This window comes from Amborella trichopoda, chromosome 2 (assembly GCF_054954075.1).
Source record: "Amborella trichopoda isolate Santa Cruz 75 chromosome 2, AtrichopodaSantaCruz75HAP2 v2.0, whole genome shotgun sequence".
Lineage (NCBI taxonomy): Eukaryota > Viridiplantae > Streptophyta > Magnoliopsida > Amborellales > Amborellaceae > Amborella > Amborella trichopoda.
The window spans coordinates 2,741,684-2,756,382 of record NC_142337.1 but is presented as its reverse complement, the minus strand read 5'-3'; the positions used below and the strand labels follow the sequence as shown (position 1 = coordinate 2,756,382).

Below are 14,699 nucleotides of genomic sequence, written 5' to 3'. Positions count from 1 at the left end.
AGAAACCAAGTCCAAACCCAAATCGAGGTGATCTAGCAATTGGGGAAACTAGTTAGGATTGATTAAGATTGGCATTTCCATGCGATAAAAGTGGCTAACTAAAAATAAAAAGTTTGAAAAAGAAAAAGGTAAAAATAAAATAAATATGAACATGTTGATTCGGCTAGGCCAAATAGCCCAATTCCTTGATAGCGTTCTCTAACATAACCAACTGATTTTCTAGGGAACTGACAAATTCCCACTTTCAGCTAGGAACCGGCCCATTCCTACTAATTACCAATTTGGGTCAACCAATTTCAATCCAGATCACTGTCCTTTCAAACACTACTCAAACTATGTTAACTCTACATAATGTTTGAAAAAACGGATTCGTGACTAAGATCGAACATCTGCAAAATTGATTGGCCGGATCTAACCTTAAAAAAAATTCAAAATAAAACAGTTATAAGTAATGTTATTTGGATTTTCAAGAAAAAATAGAAGCAATGTACTATGAATTTTTGTTGTCTTGTAAAAATAAGTGAATATTGATATCTCATTTCCAATTGTCTATTGATAAAGAATCCGATTATGTTTTTTCCCATTATTAAATAGTTTTTTTTCTCTCTCTCTCTCTCTAGAGATGATGAGGAAGGAAATGTTGGTTTTGAGGCATGTCTAAGCTATTTGCTCTTATGGTCTCGGTTTTCATGTATTTGATGTTGTTAGAGAGTAATTGATGTTTTGATATAGGTAATATGGCAAATTTTAAAATAAAGACATGGTGGTAAAACATCTAACTTATAATTTTTTGGTTTTAAATGGAAAAACAAAAATTAATTGATTGTCCTTTTATTTTTTTGGAAAAATATAGAATGAGACCATTTACTTTTGATACAAGGTGGTCTCAATAATCTTGACCATTGGATGTGAAATTGGGTGGTTGTAATTTTTTCGAACTTCGTAACACATCAAAGCAATCAAATTTCACATCAAATGGTTGTAAGGAATTGTAATCGCCTTGTATCAAAAATAAATGGCCTCATTGTATACGGTCCTTATTTTTGCAATATGAATAGAATGTTGGTTTTGTTGCCCAAACCTGAAGCCCTCGGCAAAACTCACATCATATCTAATTATCTCTCTTTTTGCCCCTCTCTTGCAACAATTGTTTTAGAGAGAGAGGGTGAGAATTATGCATAGATCATCACGTTTAAAATAATAATAATAATAATAAAACCGCTAATATAAAATTTCCATATTAAGAGTGAGAAAATTAGAATGAAGGTAGCTTTCTAGATTTGGGGCCAGGACCAGTGTTTAAAATTAAAAAAACTCGTCCGGTTCGACTCGAGAATCGCCATGGAGGGATCGAACCGCTAAAAAAATCGGGAATTGTCCGGTTCTAGAGAGAACCGGACGATTCTGCACAATGACTCGTTGATTCACTGTACGGAATTGGCGAGTCCCGTGAAGAACACGGGTTGCACATTGTTCTTCATGGGATTCTTCAAAATTTGTCATTTTTTTATCATTTTTCTTGTTTTTTTTGGCATGTGATCTAATTTGCAGGCTTTAAACAGCTTTATTCAGCTTTTACATGGATTAAATGGTTGAGAAATTTGGTGTTTTTGGATCACGAAACTTGCATTTTTAGGGTTTCCGCCTTTCATTGTATTTCATGCCAAATAGGGCATGAATCTTTCAAAAATTGTAGGCATTTTGATCATAAAGTTGTTCATCAAAACCTTTTGTTACTAATTTGTGATAATCGTTGAAAAAAACAGAGTTTTGGAGATTGAAGGCTCCGGTTCACAAAACCAAGTTAGAAGTTTGGGTTTTTTTTTTTTTCCGTCATATGATTAATTTGACTGCATATTTTGAAGATAACGAGTTCAATTTGTAGGGTTTTTAATCTTTATTGTGTCTATTATGATTTAACATATTCAATTTTATGTAATTTGGTCAATTACAGCATGAAATTTGAGATGAACACAGAGATGTATGCGGAGCCAAATTTCCGCCTTTTTTTTTTTTTTTTTCCACCTTTTGATTTTTTTTCATGATATATTAGAAATATTAAGTTCAAAATTTAGGGTTTTTATTCCTTATATTGTTGTTTATCAGAAAATGTACTCAACTGGATGTAATTTATTCACTTAGAGGTAGATTTTTGAGTTAAAATGGCTTATGTAAGATGGCTTTGTGAAGAACATAATTTATTTTATTTTATTTTTTTTTTATTTTTTTTATTTTTATTTTTATTTTTTTTTGTAATCCATGATTGATTTTTTTGTAATACTTGATCGATTTTTTTGTAATCCATGATTGAATTGTTTTTTTTTTTTTTTTTTTGTAATCCATGATCGAATTTTTTGTTTTTTTGTAACCCATGATAGAATTTTTTGTAATCCATGATCGAATTTTTTGTAATCCATGATCGAAATGTTTGTTTTTTTTTCTTGTAATCCATGATTGAATTTTTGTTTTTTTTGGTAACCCATGATAGAATTTTTTGTAACCCATGATCGAATGTTTTGTAGTCCATGGTCGAAATGTTTGCTTTTTTTTTGTAATCCATGATCGAAATGTTGGTTTTTTTTTTTGTAATTCATGATCGAATTTTTTGTTTTTTTTTTTTTTTGTAACCCATGATAGAGTTTTTTGTAATCCATGATTGAATTTTTTCTAATCCATGACCAAATTATTTTTTTCTTTTTTTGTAATCCACGATCAAACTTTTTGTTTTTTTTTTTTTTTCTTTTTTTGTAATCCATGATCGAATTTTATGTAATCCATGATAGAATTTTTTGTAATCCATGATAGAATTTTTTGTAATCCATGATCGAATTTTTTGTAATCCATGATCGAAATGTTTGTTTTTTTTTCTTGTAATCCATGATCGAATTTTTTTTTTTTTTTTTTTTTTTGTAACCCATGATAGAAATTTTTGTTATCCATGATTGAATTTTTTGTAATCCATGATCGAATTGTTTTTTTCTTTTTTTGCAATCCACAATCGAATTTTTTGTTTTTTTATGTTCATTTTTTTTTGGTAATCCATGATCGAATTTTATGTAATCCATGATCGAATTTTATGTAATCCATGATCGAATTTTATGTAATCCATGATCGAATTTTTTGTAATCCATGATCGAATTTTTTGTAATCCATTATCGAATTTTTTGTAATCCATGATTGAGTTTTTTGTAAATTTGTGATTTTTTTTTTTAATCCATGATCGAATTTTTTTTTGTAATCCATGATCGAATTTTTTGAAAATTTGTGATTTTTTTTTTTTAATCCATGATAGAATTTTTTTTTGTAATCCATGATCGAATTTTTTGAAAATTTGTGATTTTTTTTTTTTAATCCATAATCGAATTTTTTTTTGTAATCCATGATCGAATTTTTTGAAAATTTGTGATTTGTTTTTTTTAATCCATGATCGAATTTTTTGAAAATTTGTTTTTTTTTTTTTTTTAATTCATGCTCGAATTTTTTTTTGTAATCCACGATCAAATTTTTTGAAAATTTGCTGTACTTATTTTTTTATTTCTTTTTATCCATGATCGAATTTTTTGAAAAATGATGATTTTCTGAAAAGATGTGAAAATTGTGACAAGGTTTTAATTATCATGAGGTATTAAACCATATTTTAAATTTTTATTGTTAAAGTTTTTGTTAAAAAAAATGTATGTTGATAGATTATTTATGCAAAAAAATGCATGTTATTATATTTTTAATGCAAAACTGTATTTTTTTTATCTGTTGTTCATGCATTTTTTAGTTGGAATGACTAATGTTAGCTGGCTCTGTGAATAATTATTTTTGTTATTAATTTTTTAATGCAAAAAATGTATGTTCTTGATAATTGAGTTGTAGCCATGTTTGGAGCTTGCATTTTGTAGTATATTATCCTGAATGTTTGTAATTGATATGTACGAAAATATTATTGTCAATAGAGGTATTTTGCAATAACAAATAACAACAAATATGACTACATGAACTACCGTAACATATTATCACTACATATGGTGGTTATTTTTCTTTTTGAACTGTCAGGTTAATTTTATACTTTTTACATCTTAAAACAGTTGAATCATGTCAAGATCTGCAGAAGACCCTGCATGGCAACATGGGCTCAGACTTGATCCCAACAAAAAAGACAATATTATTTGTAATTACTGTCAAAGAGTGACAAGTAGTGGGGTACATAGGTTCAAGCAACACTTGGCAGTGGTTAAGGGAGAAGTTTCTGCATGCACTAGAATCCCCAGTAATGTAAAAAAACAGATGGCGGCAATTCTTAATGCTAACAAAGGTAAAAAAATTGCCAAACATAAGATGAATAAGGTGATAGCTAGTTTATATACGTCATCAAGCAGGAATGATACAGAAGAGCAATATAATAATGACCTAGAAGAGCAGTATAATAATGAGCTGGACATGACCACAAGATTGAGTTTACATGAACAATATCAGAGGGAACGTGGGTTTAGAATGCCCGGTGGGTTTAGCTCAAACATGCATGGTGGGCCTAGCTCAGATATGCATAGCGGGCCCAGCTCGAGCATGTATGGCGGGCCCAGCTCAAATATGTATGGAGGGGTTAGTAGCAATATGTATCAAGGAGAATCAGATGTTGAAAAAATTGTTTCTAGGTTACCTAGGAGTACCAGTATTGCAGGTCATGGTCGTAAAGACCCATTTCTCTCAAAGCCTAAGTCACAACAGATGACCCTAAAAGGCATGGTTAAAGGTACAAGAAACATGTTGGGGAGATATGTTGGTAAATGGTTCTACGATAAAGGGATTCCCTTTGATGCAGCCAATAGCTCATATTTTCCACCTATGGTCAGTGCAATCCAGAGAGTCGGGCCCGGGATAAAACCCCCGACGGCATATAAGCTCAGTGGGCCAATATTAGATGAAGAAGTAGAGGAAGTTAAAAAGTGGATTGAAGAATATAAAATGAGTTGGCCAAGGACAGGCATTACTCTCATGAGTGATGGTTGGTTGAATAAAGTTAGCAAAAAGGAGTTTTTAAACTTATTGGCCTATTCTCCAAAAGGTACAGCTTTTTGGTCTGACAAAGACGTATGAGGAACGAAAAAAGATGCAAACTTCTACGTACGACTATATGATCAGATAGTGGAGGAGGTGGGAGATAAGCATGTAGTCCAGTTTATTACGGACAATGCGCGTGCATGTGTTTCTGCGGACAGCAAGTTAATGGATAAGAGGAAGCATCTAGTATGGGCCCCGTGTGCTGCACACAACATCGATCTTATGTTAGAGGAGATCGGTGAGATCAAAATTGTGAAGGAGACTCTAGAGGAAGCAATGTTGATATCGAGATTTATATACAACCACTCTAAAATTTTATTTCTGTTTAGAGAACACTCTAAGAAAAAAGAGATAATCAGGCCTGCCATAACCCGCTTTGCGACCGATTACTTAACTGTGGACTCCATTCGAGAATCTGAATGTGCATTAAAGAGATTGTTTACCTATGAAGAGTGGTTAAATGACCGCCTCTCGAAGTCCAGTACCGGCATAAAAGTAGACAACATAGTCTCAAATAGGTCGTTCTGGTCTCGATGTTCCAGTGTTGTAGAGGCCACTGCCCCTTTAGTCACGATGTTAAGAATGATGGATGCTGACAGGAAAGCTATCATGGGTATCCTTTATGAAGGTATTGAGAGAGCGAAATTAGCTATTGGGGAGAAGTGTAATTTTGCTAGCAAAGTGATCGAGATTATAGAAAGGAGGTGGAACACCAAATTTGGACGTCCAATTCATTATGCTGGTAAATATCTATTTATATCATTACAATGTTTTATTTTAAATCATTTTTTTATGAAATTGTAAATGACATTTTTCTACCTATATATTTTGTAGGTTACTACTTCAACCCAAAATTTTTCTATTTGATTCCTGAACAACCCCACAAGATTATGGAAGGGGTCAGATACATTATTGCAAGGTTGGAGAGAAGCCATCGAAACCAAGTAGCAGCAATACAAGAGGTATTATTTAATGTTTAGGTAAGAACTTCACTGAGTTGTTATATTTGTGAGGAATAATGCACTAAAACGTAATATATTTGTTTTAGCTTGCTATGTATAGGGATGCTATAGAATCCTTCGGAACTAGACTTGCCAGGAATTCTCGAACTATGATGGATCCAGGTTATCCCCTTTGTTCATTCATATATTTAATCTTATGAATTGTTCTTGCCCTTACAATGCTTTTTGCATTTTAATCCAGCTGAATGGTGGGAGATATATGGTACTGATGCACCTCACCTAAAGAGGATAGCAATCAAGGTGCTCTCCCAGACATGTTCTGCTACTGGCTGTGAGCGCAATTGGAGTACGTTTCAATGGTTGCACACTGCTAGGAGGAATCGACACGCTTCTAAGAAGCTTCATAAACTAGTATACGTTCATTATAATTTAAACCTCCGAGAGCGACAAATGAGAAAGGAAGCTTGAAGACTATGAGCCGATACACTTAGACACAATATTTGTCACAGACACAGCAGACCAATGGGTAGTAGTAGAGGAGGAGCTAGTGTTGCACAAGAGAGCGTTCCTTGAGGCTATCGGTGATGAAGATCTTGAAGAAAGTGATGAGCAGCATGAAAGAGGAAGCAGCCAGCCAACGTATCCACAATTCGTCGGAGATGTCGGTGATATTGCACCTGATGAGGAAGAGTGAGAAGGGGGTCTATGAGAAAATGAGAGAGATGATGATTTTGAGGCCACCCTATCCCAGCCATATTATTCACATATCGAGTCCCAACAGCAACATTGTAGGGATGAGCACGACAGTGCAGGTGAGCATGAAGGATGGACAAGCTTCGGGGATTTTGGATTGGGAACACAACAAAACACTAACACTCAGGGATTTGGGAACAGTTAGACGTCTGCTAATATCGATGATTCTTTTTTAGATCGAATCAATGAATTGTCAAACGAATTCAATCAATGGCACCAGCGTGATCAAGAAGAACAACAACGTCGTCTATCATTTTATTTTTAGATCGTATGTTACTAATTTTATGCTTTATTGTAGTCCATGTATGTTGATATACTTATTCCATGATAATTCTATGTTTATCCTTTTGTGTGATGTAAATTAAATGCTAAATAATAGTTCATGCAGGGAAAGAACATATCAATATTCACATATTTATGCAAAAAAAATGAAAATTCTTAATGGAGTACCCTAATTTCTTATTAAATTCCTAAAAAACAATATTTATAATGAATTTTAATAATTTTTTCGGATTTTTTTGAAGTTTTATTCTGATCGATTCACCCAATTCCCGATCCGGATCGCCGATTCGCCGATGCGGATCGATTTTTTGGATGCCCGATCTAGATCACCAATCCGTTTTTTAAACCATTGGCCAGGACTATAAAAAAGTTAATGGGGCCACGACTATGAAAAAGTTAATGGGGTTTGAAGATTGGCGCGTCACGTGGCTACCCAAAGAAATGGGTAAGACACGACTATAGCCAAAGGATTCGTTGCGACATAGAGGTATGGGCCACACACGCTCCCGTCCAATAAAAAGATTTCTAAATGTAAATTTAAAAGAAATATAAAAGAAAATTTTAAAGATTGGGGAACCGTTGGTTCAGCTGGAAACGACTTGTTGGTTCCAACATTATTAAAAAAAAAACGATTGATTGGCTCCCTCATAATATCGGCTAGTTCTATCAAAGAAATAGTGAGTTATTTATGGAATTCGGTGGTTCCAAATGTGTCTAGGGAACTGAGACGGTTTCACTAATTTTTTATCTAGATTGAGTGACGTCGATCTGAATTGGCATATTTTAAAACCTTGATTATACATATGTGTCAGGCTTAGAATTAAGATATAAAAAGACATGCACTCACTATCATTATTTATAATATATTTAGCTATGTGAAGTGCCAGAACTATTCTTAAGTTTTAAATTACAAAAAAATAAATAAAAACAAGTACGATGATTATCAACTTAAATCATTAAATGAAAAAAAAAAATCACTTATTCTATCAAACGCACTGAGAATTCAATTAAAATACAATGTGGTGTGAATTTTTTTTTTTTTTTATAGATTATCTCATATTACTTCGTGCAAAGACAAAAGGGCGTATTGATCTAACTATGACAGTATCATATTCTCCAACTAATGGTGGAAAATAAATTTTAGAAATTAAAGAAATATAAAGTACGGACATATAAAGAAAACGAAAGAGTTTCCCTTGAAATTGAATGCTTGCGTACAAAAGCATAACGTACTATGCGAATCCAAATATTGAAAATACAAATTAGCTACAAGGAAAGAAAAACAACGAAAAAAATGTTAAAGAAAAAACTTCAAGGAAATTTTTTTTGTATGACACATTGTTCACAAAATTGCCCGATCTAACCGCTAACCACTCGGTTAGATCGTTCCGGTTTTGGGTGGTTAGGGTGATCAACCGGTATTTAAAATAAATAAATAAATGTATATAAATTTTTAAAAATAAAAAATTTAATTTGTAGTGCATTTTTTAAAATTCTTTACATCATGGTAAGTATTAAAATTTGTTTTGATCATTAATAGTCACTTTTATATTTTCTCATATTTTTTAGAAAATTTTAAAAATAAACCTTGGAAATTATAAAATAGGTTAAAACCCATTTTTTTCATTAAGTTTCAACTTCATTTGAATGCGTTTTGTTTTAATCATTCTTTATATACTTTTCATATTTTAGTAGATTTTTTTGTTTGTATTTTTTTTTAACACTTTTTTTTATCGCTCGGGGCTCGCTCACTTAGAGCGGTTGAATCGGCCGATTTACCGGTTAGGTTGGCTAAACCACATCCAGACGCATGTCTGGTTAACCATTCCGGTTTGATTTTACGAACATTGGAATAACATGAGAGATGAACTATTCAACGTTCTATACATATATTTTTATTTAATTTTGAAATATCCTCAATTCCTATAGAAAGACATATATAAAAGGATGCTACCTTATAATGTAGAACTACGGATGCCCCTCAAAAATCCATCGGAAAAGGTGGTTTTAATGTTGAAAAACCCTTTGATTGATCATCTCGACATCGAGATGTATGACTGTGAAAAATAAAAAGATTTTAAGTCTCATAAATAGTGCATTCTACAACATATTATCTACACCGTCCATTTTCAAGATTTCCATATGTTTATAGATCTACTTGATTTTAACCATTTTTTTAAATTTAAAATTTTATAACTAGATATAAAAATAGATTTTGAGATAATCCTAAGAACATTATACATCAAAATTATATACCATGATAAAATTTGAAGGTGCACCTTATCTCTACACCTACCGATGCAACCGAATGCAAACTGCACCCTATATAAAATATATCTGTAAATTGTAGAAATAAAAATAAATAAACAACACAATACATATATGTGCGGGGATGGGAGTAAGTGATAAAGGAAACCAACATTACGTATTGAGGAAATAAAAAAAGACCTATCCAAAGAAGACAATTAGTTGTTAGGGCAGGTATTCAAGATAGTGGGTGACTAGAATATGATATCTTGAGTTCCATTCTTGCTACATATACAGAACCCTTCCCCGCTAAAAAGAACTTTATGGTAAATATTATTTAGCTGTATAACAATGTAGATTGTATTCACATAAAATAGATAAAACCTAAATATTAGATGGTTTCCTTCTACCCCACACCCATGTAAGTCTCTCTCTTTGTAAATTCTATCCTTATCCCAAATTTACAAAAAAAAACCATATAAGGTGAGGCCCTAAACAATCAAATTAAGGTATTTACACTAGAAGAAGACGCATGCAAGTCTCTCTCTTTGTAAATTCTACCCTTATCCAAAATTTACAATAAAAAATCATATAACCCTAAACAATCAAAGTAAGGTATTTACATTAGAAGAAGTTATTTTGGTGCCAAAAAATCCTCAAATTGTCATCTCGACCTCAATATTTTTGGACATGAAAAAAATAGATTTCAAGTATTGGAAATAGTGCATCTTGTAATGTGTTTTTTGGACTGTCAATTTTCAAGATTTCGACATTATTTGATGGTGCACCTTGCTTTGATTGTTTAGGCCCTCAACTTTATATAAAGGAAAAAGTTTATATAGAACCGAGGCTCTAAACAATCAAATTAGAGCCTACCTCAAAAATTTCACTATAAGATGTTGTTTTGATGCTCAAATATCCTCAAATTGATCATCTCGACATCAAGATGCATGAACATGAGAAAAAAAAAAATTTCAAGTTTTGGAAATAGTGTATTTTGTAACGCATTGTTTGACCGTAAATTTTCAAAAAATTTAAGTTTTCATTGATATATTTATTTACACTATTTTTTAAGCTTTGAACTTTATAAATAAAGATAAAAATATATTTTAAGGCTATCACAAAGATTTCCAGTATTGAAACCACATTTCTCGACACTATTTTAAAGTAGGGTCTAATTTGGTTGTTTATTGAAACCGCACCCTTATATAATCATACCCAAGTTTAGAAGGATAGATATTATCCTTTCAGTTACGGGGACAATGAATGCTGGTAAACGTTGGCCCTCTCTATCCATCTCACTCTGCCCCTATAAATATTTGGCATCTCTACTTCTCTTTCTACCTATGATATATAATGTTTTTATGATTATGTACTACCACTCCTATTTAACCTGTAAATGGTATATCCTAAACTACGTCTCTTTCAAGGTCACCTACAATACATTCTGTCCAACATGGAGCCCATTTCTATTTTAACTACATATGTCTAATGCTTGATGTTGCTTGACATACGTAGAATAGATATATAGAATTTAATACATATATAAAGAGAAAATATCAAATAAGTAGTCAAATCACCTTACAAAACCATCAAAGTGGTCGAATCATCTCATTTAACACTAACAGTGTTCCTCCATAAATTTCATTTGACTCAAATACCTCCTCAAAAAGACATGGAAAATAATGACCTGATTGCATTTGTTTAGCATTGATAACCCTGAACAAACAATTACAGTTTGGTGGTTTTACCCCTAAATGGCTCAAGTCAGATGATGAAAATACTTCTAATTCATCAGGAGTTATTAACATAGAATCACCACATGACACAAATATCCCTAGCTATTTAGGGTTACAAACACGTAACTTACTTTTTTTAATTGTAATTTCTTGTAGACACCCCATTTTAAATTTGGCAATTTCTGTGGTTTTTTTGAACTTTTAAAACCACATTATCCTAGTAAACCCCCCAAACTATAATCCATACTGCCTATCCAATGATTTAGAACCATTATGTCTATCCTGTAACCCAGAATCCTGTATATACCATGTTTTCACCCAGAATGCTACAGACACCCTGTTTTATCAAAAAAAATCATAAAAAATAGTAAAATAACTATTTTGACCCAAATTTTATATGAGAGCTTCACAACAACCTGAACTACAAATATGACAAAATAAATTTCAGTTTTGGACACTTTGGTTCTAGGTGAGTGTAGCCCAGACCCTGGACTCCCGGAATAGCAGTTTGGGGGTGGCATTTCGCTGGTGATGGTAAGTTGCTCTTTTCAATTGACCCCCTGTCTACATAATCGAATTTTCGTGACTTTTGTGGAGGAGGGGGCTGCTCAGAGAATGCTGATGTCATAAAAGAATTAGCTCAAAAAACCCCTAGCTTGGAGATCCTGACTAAAAGCCTAAACCTAAGAAACCCAAGTTCTTCAGCTACCCTTACGGCTGAAACCCTTTTCAACCAGACTAAAGTCTGGTCAACACACTCATTCAACCAGGCTAAGGCCCAGTCAATATATGGAGAAAGAGAGGCAAAGAGAACACCGGTTCTGATACGAGCGAGCCTTCGAAGGCTCGGGAGTCACGAGCCACCTGGCCCAGTTTGGTATACTTCTTTACTCTTCCTTGATTCCTTTTTTTACTTTATTCCATTTTAATTAAATTATGCTAACTTTATTTCTTCTTTACAGTGTTTTAAAGTTCAGATCATGTTGGCGCCGCCACTGATCTGAGAGCAGCTCTGCTTGTCTCTGAGCAGATCTAGCCTCATATTAGAATTCGATTTTCCCCACTTTCTCTATCATATTTTAAAAATCAGTTTGTGGTGTTCAAATATGAGGGATCTCCCTCTGAAGGTCACCCCGATTTGCAATGGAAACAGTTTGGCGCCCACTGTGGGGCATTTTGAGCTTGATTCGAGCTCCGAAACACGAGTTTTTATTTCACTATTTTTAGTGTTTTCAGACACAAAAAAAGTCCAAAAAATCGGCTGTGACTAGGACCCAGGGTTTCTGTGCTGCGAAACCTTATATGTCCTAGGCGACACCACCAATGCTGCCCCGGTCCAGGGTGACACGCCCCCCTGTCGCCTAGATCTAGAGGTCCCAGAAAATTTATGGGACCCCACAGTCCTGTTCCAGGGCCCTTTTTGTGCTTGATCACCAATTTTCAGTTAAAAATAAATTTTAAAAATACCAAAAAAATATTATTCTTAGTATAGGTATGTTCTATCTATGCTTTTCTGTTTTTATTTTAGTTTAATTAAGTTTGTTAGAAATCATGATTTTCCTACTTTTTCATGTTTAGTTTAACCTTAATTCATCAAAAGTAATAAAAAAAAAAAATTTGTTTGGGCAACACCACCCGTGTCGCCCAACTGCGTGGGTGACAGTTGGGCGACATGACCAGTGCAGCCCAGTTTTAGAGGTCTCAGAAAATTTTTGGGACCCCACAGCCATGTTCCAGGGACTCTGGTCTTGTTGCTTACTAGTTTCTGGGTCAAAGTAAATTGTTTAAAAAATACAAAATTTTTTTTTTGCTTAAGATAGGTCTATTTTATTTATGCTTTCTGATGTTATTTTAGTTTTATTAATTTTGATAGAAAACATGATTTCCTTGCTTTGTCATTTTAGTTTAACCTTGATTCATCAAAATTAAAATAAAAAATAAAATAAAATATTTTGAGTGTTGCTTCCACCCTCTTTGAAATGTGTCCCGTTCGAACCACCCCGACACAGGCCACGCTCAACTAAGCACGGACGGTGTCTGGTTTTACTGCTTTGACTAAGTACATTCTTGAGGGTTGCTTACCCCTCCATCTTTATTGTGCTATCATGTGAGCTACGCCTCGAAGCACGCATTGCTTGACACGATTGGTGGCAAGCGCTCACTTATTTTCTTTCTTGCATTGTGTGCCTGCTTGCTTGCCACTTTATTTTCACTTGTGTGCTTCTTTACACACTCTTGCACACAACGGACCGAGGAAGCCCGAGAAACTAACAAAAGTTTTTTAAAACCCCCAAAATCGGTAATAATTGCATGAGGGGTACCTAGCATTGAGAGCCGAGGCGGTTGGGATTCGCGTAATTTTAACTGTGAGCGCTCCACTGTAATCCTTTGCTTCAAAGCAAGTCCACACACAATAGGACCTAGTGAAAATCTTATAACAAGAAGCTAGGACCTACGTGGGGACCTACTCAGCCTAGCCGCATTTCAATAGTTAGGAACCCACCCAGATCGAGCCTACCCATAATTTAGGGCAAAAGTTTTCGAGTGTTGTGTTTGCTTATCTCAGTTATTTAATCTTAGCTCTCAGTTCGGATCCGCTTCTGGTCTGAGCTGAAACCTTCTGGGTCTAAGTTTAGGCTTGAACCCAACCTAGCCCAGGTCCAAACCAGGTTCACACTCAGGTCTGAATCTAGGCCCCCTTTTAGTTCGAGCCAGAGGCTCCTGCCTAAACAACTTTGATCCAATCCGGGTCCACACCCGGTCTGAGTTTCATAACCCTCCTGGTCCTAACCTAGTCTTGTACCCAGCCTAGCCCAGGTTCGAACTAGGTTCACACCCAGGTCTGAACCTAGGCCCCCTTTTGGCTCAAGCCAGGGCTCGCGCCTAACCCAACCTTGATCCAGTTCGAGTCCACACCCGATCTGAGTTTCATAACCCTCTTGGTCCAAGCCCAAGCTTGCACCCAACTCATTCCAAGTCTGAAACAAGCTCACACCCAGGTCAGAACCTAGACCCACTCTTGGTGCGAGCCGAGACTCATACCCATCTAGTCTAGATCTCAGTTTAGGTTCTAGCATAGGTCTAAGCTTAGAGTTGCCTTTAGAGCTAGACTAGGCTTACCCTAGTTCAGGGTCCCAACAGAAACCCACCGAGTCTAACAGATTTCATCCAGTCTAGGTTCTAGCCTAGGTCTTAGTTAGGGTTTTGCGCCTAGAGTCAAACTAGGTCTATCCTGAGGCGTCGAGTCTAGATCTCACCAAGTCTAGGAATCATGACCCCGGATTATAGCAGAGCAAGGTCCAACCCTATGGCCCCATCTCAGTTTAAATCCAGATAACTTAGTCAGTCCGAGAGACACCGTCTCAATGCTCTCTCACAAATCATCCATAGCACTCGTGTCAGTGAGCCGACTCTCGACCCACATGGAACCAAACCTAGCTATCCAAGCCGCTTTCAGGGCCATCATTTGGAAGTCATGAGCCAACATGTTAATATGGTTGAATAGTCAAGGGGTCAGGCCGGGGGCAATCCTCCAAGACATAAGGGTTAACGTCAAATCTAGTCCAACATTTTGGCTCAAACCAGGATAATCGCAGGGCTGTTAGCCTGCCAATCCAACCCACTACGAGCCAGAAGTCTAATTATAATCATCACCCGAGCCCAAGTC

At 34.8% G+C, this 14,699-nt stretch overlaps 1 long non-coding RNA gene across 1 annotated transcript; it reads left to right on the top strand.

The window, feature by feature from the left end:
* Positions 1-5,896: 5,896 nt before the first annotated feature.
* LOC148783036 (uncharacterized) lies at positions 5,897-6,350 on the top strand. The gene is made up of 3 exons (XR_016050362.1): positions 5,897-6,011; positions 6,098-6,173; positions 6,253-6,350. It is a non-coding gene; the product is annotated as an uncharacterized LOC148783036 (long non-coding RNA).
* The last annotated feature ends 8,349 nt before the right edge of the window (positions 6,351-14,699 follow it).